Here is a 5,537-nt window from a genome sequence, read left to right on the forward strand (position 1 = left end):
CATCTGAGAACCTAGAACTTTGGCAGACTTGAAGTCAATTTCACTTTCATGTCATGACTAGGTAGTCACCGTGTGGCCAGCCAAGAACCATCCATCTCCAGGTCTTGTGTGCAGACTCCACAATATGTTTGTCTACTTTTGATCTTCATCATCTATTTCCATGGCCCTTCTTCCTTCTCCACCCCCTGCAACCACCAAATGAGAAATAAGCAAGCCGATATTAAATGGGTGAAGATTATTTTCATTTAGGATTTTGAAGAGATTATTTTACACTTCAGAAAAATATTAAAGCCTTAATCCTATAATTGCAAGTTTCCTATGAGTTAGGTTTTTTGAGTCATAGATTCCCTAAACTTTGTTTATTTTGCTCTAATTTTTTAGGAGGTAAGGAAAATTCACTTTTATGGACTGGATCATGGGTTGGCAAACTTTTTCTGTAAAGGACCAGATAATTTGGGCTTTATGGACCACAGGCACGTGGACTTTGTTGCCTATTTTTTGTTTTCATAATCCTTTAAGAATGCAAAACCATCCTTAGCTGGCAGGCCATACAAAAAGAGCATTTTGCCAAGTCTTATACATGGTGATTTGTCTCTTTTCAGAATTTAATGTTAGAAAAAACCCTACACATGGTGATTTGTCTCTTTTCAGAATTTAACGTTATAAAAGGGGATCCCTGGGTGGCTCAGTGGTTTATCTCCTGCCTTTGGCCCAGGGCATGATCCTGGGGTCCTGGGATCGAGTCCTATATCGGGCTCCCTGCATGGAGCCTGCTTCTCCCTCTGCCTGTGTGTGTGTGTGTGTGTGTGTGTGTGTATGTCTCTCATGAATAAATAAATAACATTAAAAAAAAGAAAAAAAAACAAACATGGACATGCCCAATGTTCCCCAAATCTTCTTTAGAACAATAACAAGAAAAATAACAAGAAAACGAGTTGCAGAATTCTAGATTAACACAAAAACAGCAAAATCCTCCTTTCTGGCTTTTCCATACATCCAGTTAGGTCTCTCAGGAATGAATTACCTGCCTTTCCTTTTTGTATCTATTAGATGAAGTATGAAGCATGCATATTCCCTTTATAGCCACAGGCCAACTTGGCTTTTGTAGCAGATACCAGTCACCTCCCAGTACCTTCTTCCTCCACTTTTCACCAAAGACATAACCGATTTTCCTGTGGGCAAATTTATCCCTCCTCCATTTTATAGCAGCTCTGCAGTTTGTGTGGGATTAATTTAACCCTAAATCCAGGGTTAGACCCCCATTATCTTGATTCAAGCAATAATCTTATCTTTAGGTCAAGGTTTAATGAAGAGAGAACAATAAAGCAAGAGAACGCCATTTCTAGCACTTGTGACAGGGTCAGTAAAACTTTCTCTTTCTCATCTGGATGGAACAAGATGCTGGCTGGCAACTCTTACGAAACACACGGGAAGCCAGTCTTTGTTTAAGGCTCATATTCCACAAAGATGTGAGGAGACACTGAAGAAACGTGGGGTTTTGGTGATACTTTGATCCACTGGATTAAGCGTGGTAGAAGCTTAAGCTAAATCTGAAATTTTCATTTCCACAGTAAATTCCTTTATAATTCAAACTGGATTAAGGTGGGATTTCTGATGGTTACCTGGAAAGAATTCAGACACAATATTTTAGAAATTCCTCCACTTGAGTCAAACTGCAAGCACTATGACTAACATCATCATGGGTGCTTAAAAATTTCTCACACAAGGTATGTAGTAATAGAGCAAAATCTAGCTTTAGGATCAGGGAATTTAATTTCTGGTTTCCAATATGTCCAGGCTCAGAATATTCATTAATGTTCTGAAATACCCAGGGGGAATGTGGAAGGAATATAGGAACATGAGCTTTGGACTCTGACAAATGTCATTTTTCCACTTTTTGATATATGATAGGTGCTAAACTTGGGTAAAATAACTTGGTTTCAAATCTGAGTGCCCTTCTGAGATCTTGAGCAAAGTTTTGCTTAATTCCTCATCTGTTGAAATGGGGATCATGTCCGCCTCCTGGGGATATGGTGAGAAGAACAGATATAAAAAATAAGTCTGATCAAGTGTGTACAATTCCTAGCCCAAGCCAGCAGAGACATGCATTCCATTTCGGATTCCCAAGCTTATACTTCAGAAAGGGATCTCTTACCTCTTGGATGATAGAAAGCAAACAGAAATTCAACGGGTTACCCTTCTGAACCGGTGGAACTCTAAAAAGAGAAACAAGGGCAGCCTGAGTGGCTCAGGGGTTTAGCGCCACCTTCAGCCCAGGGTGCGATCCTGGAGACCTGGGATCGAATCCCATGTTGGGTTCCCGGTGCATGGAGCCTGCTTCTCCCTCTGCCCGTGTCTCTGCCTCTCTCTCTCTGTGTGTCTCTCATGAATAAATAAATAAAATCTTAAAAAAAAAATAAAAAGAGAAACAAAACCTAGCTGTCCACAAGCCTTTGATGGCATGCTACGTTGGCTGTATGGTAGTGTTGGCCAACATTTATGAACTAAATGTTTTAGGAATACACAAAGTCTCTTATTCACCTTGATAAAAGTCATAAGGTCTGGCAGCACTGGGCCTGTAGTCTTGTACTGCATGATACCTGTCAGGTGGAGAGTAGTGACTGCCCCTCTGGAGGGAGGCATACTCTTTCCGGTTAACCACTATTCCACCATTGTCTACCCCTTTAAGAACTCAAGATGGAGTTGCAAGGAGTGGCCTCGTTGTTGTGAGTGTGTAGCTATTTGACTTTCACTGCAATAGGTATTTGAGGTATTTCTAATGTCTTTGTCCATTGTCTGTTTCATTCCTTTTTCTTTGCCTCTAGGGTGTTCTGCTTATTTATAAGACTTGCCTGGCTTCTCTTGGCATTTGACTTTGAGACACCTGATTCTGATGTTTCTACCATCAAAGCTAGGAAATTTTTTGTGCCCATGTATTGATGATCTTATTGTTTCCTTCTGCTTTTCTTTTTCATCCAAGAAGGAAAAATGGATGTTGACACATACTGAACATCCCCCCAGCCCCCAGTTAAGAACCACTACTTTGAAGCATGGCCTCTAGGCATCACTTTACTTAGGTTACCTTTCAAGTACCCAGTTCATTAAGGTGACTGTGTCTGCTCTACAGGTGAGATGATCAAGGTATAGTACTGCAAGTTTAGATAACTTATCCTAATTGGAATTAATTTAGAATTTAAGTCTGGGTCACCTGTCACATAGAGAAGAACACAGGGCCAGCTACAATATCCAGGTCCCTGAGCCATTTAACAATGGATGAACTGAACTTGGAGAGGGAATTTCTTTTTTTCTCTGCATCAACATGACATCTATTATTTCCATTTCCCTTTTCCTCATAGAATTAGCTCTTCTTGAACTTTGCTGCATTTGCAAAGACAGTAACACAGAATTAACTCTCAGGCTGCTGTACCAATAAACTCCTGCTGAGGCTTGCTGGAAGTTGGAGGCCAGTAGTTCTCTCTTTCAGTACTTGTAGATTTTTCCACAGAATTTGCTAAGCTGCTTGCTCAGCCCCAGGGAAGAGAGAGCACAAGCTGACAACTCACAGAAATCTGTTTATTCTTGACCAGAATTAAGCACTATTCAAACAAAGAAAAAGGCCAGGTTCATAAGAATGGACATCCATTTTTATGGTTTGCAGAGAAAACGCTTATACAGTAAAGAGGGCAACTTTCAAGTCCTAGAAAAAAGCTCCTGATCAAGTCTTTTCTAGAAAAGAGCAATCCAGCCTTCCCCTGTGCACTTGACTGCCTTCTTTGTTTCCCTGACATGCACTCACATGTCATTTTCCTAGACTCATTTCTGACCTCATTGTTGGAAGCAGGAGGCTTCGCTGTCATCTGGGTGGAGTTTCTGTTTGAGAAGTCAGGGGGGTGTGTGTGTCTCTGTGTGTCTGTGTGTTTTAGTTTACCCAGGGTGGAATCCTGAGAGTGGGCTGGGACTTTTAGGCCTTAAAAAGATTGACAAGAGAAAACAGAGAGTGAGCAGAAGTTGAGAAAAGAGGAAAAAAGTTGAGAGGAAACAAGAGAAAGGATGGGCAAAAGAAGACAAAGTGAAAAAAAATTTAAAGAATAAAAAATAAGTAGATAAATCATATCTACACCTTACTTGTAACCCACCTCAGAATTTAAGGAGACGCACCAGAATGGTAAGTACCATGGGGTACCTGGGGGGCTCAGTTGGTCAATAGTCTGATTCTTGATTTTAGCTCAGGTCATGATCTCAGTGTCGTGAGATCAAGCTCCACATAGGGCTCTGCACTGAGTGTGGAGCCTGCTTGAGATTCTCTCTCTCCCTCTCTCTCTGTGCACCCCCTACCTCCCACCAAAGAATGTTAAGTGGCACAGACATAGGGAGATAACTACTAAGAAACTCAGATCATTATTAGTCTTATTCTAAGGGAAAAAAAAGCCAGTTTTGTGCTCTTACCAAAAGCCCTGGTGACAGCTTCCCCTTTGTGGAAGTTTAGGCTTTGGCTGAGAGGGAGTAGCTCAAGGATATACATTCACCAGGGAAAGATCGGAGGGGCTTCTCCAAAGTACTTCGCAGGAGAGGCAGACAACTGGACCCACTACTGGAGTCTGGTACTGGGTAGACCAACAGTATCAGCATCACCTGGGAGTTTGTTGGGGGTGTCGGCACAAAAAGAAGCTACAGGAATAACAACAAAAAGAATAATAAATGCAAGAAGGAATGTGGAAAGGAAACGGTATACAGGAAGGATAAAGGATTTACAACTAGGACTTTATGTGCAGGAGATGCGTGAATTCTCTTTAGTGCTGTAAGACCTTGCTAGTCAAGGTCACTTGTCAACACTGGGATCGCCTGGGAGCTTAATAACCACGCAGAACTTCATCCACTAAGAATTTGTGTTATAAGGTTCCCCAGGGGATTCTCATGCACGTTGATTTTTGAGAAGCAGTGCTCCAGAGGTTTGCTTCTCTCAGGGAGCTGTCGGTGGACAGAGGACCAGGAGCACTGGCATTAGCATTGCCTGAGAATCCTGAGAAATGCAAATTCTCAGACCCCACCCTGAACCTACTGACTCACAATCTCTGAGGGTAGGGCCTAGATGGGTAAGTTTTCACAAGTAGTCCAGGTGATTCTGCTGCATGCACAAGTTTGAGAATCACTGGGCTAGTTTTTTTTTTTTTTTAACATTGGGATTGATTTATGTTGGTCTAGTGTAGCACGTCTTCAACCCCATAATGATGCAGGAGTACCATTAAAATATTTAACACCCTGAATGACTTGGAGGGATCGCTCAGAATGGACCACAGCTATGCATTTGCTCAGTGGGGTGGGTGGGGGGTGGGAATGAGGGCTGCTCTGTTAACACCTCCAGTTGCTGGAGTTGGGGGAACTCCAGAATGTCCTGGGGGAGGAATGAGTCAGCCTCAATGAGGTGGGATGTGAGAGTGGGGGTAGGGGCAGAGGCTACTTATCAACCATTACATATTCCAATAATTTAACAACTGGTTAAACTGGCCATTCCTGCCTGTATGGACTGCGAATCGCTC

The 5,537-nt window shown here is 42.1% G+C and overlaps 1 long non-coding RNA gene across 1 annotated transcript; it reads right to left on the bottom strand.

The window, feature by feature from the left end:
- Positions 1-1,174: 1,174 nt before the first annotated feature.
- LOC119876771 lies at positions 1,175-4,662 on the bottom strand. Its single transcript, XR_005366439.1, has 3 exons — positions 4,447-4,662; positions 2,156-2,216; positions 1,175-1,622 (listed from the first exon to the last, which is right to left on the bottom strand). It is a non-coding gene; the product is annotated as an uncharacterized LOC119876771 (long non-coding RNA).
- Positions 4,663-5,537: the final 875 nt, after the last annotated feature.

Source organism: Canis lupus, chromosome 11 (assembly GCF_011100685.1).
Source record: "Canis lupus familiaris isolate Mischka breed German Shepherd chromosome 11, alternate assembly UU_Cfam_GSD_1.0, whole genome shotgun sequence".
Classification (NCBI taxonomy): Eukaryota; Metazoa; Chordata; class Mammalia; order Carnivora; family Canidae; genus Canis; species Canis lupus.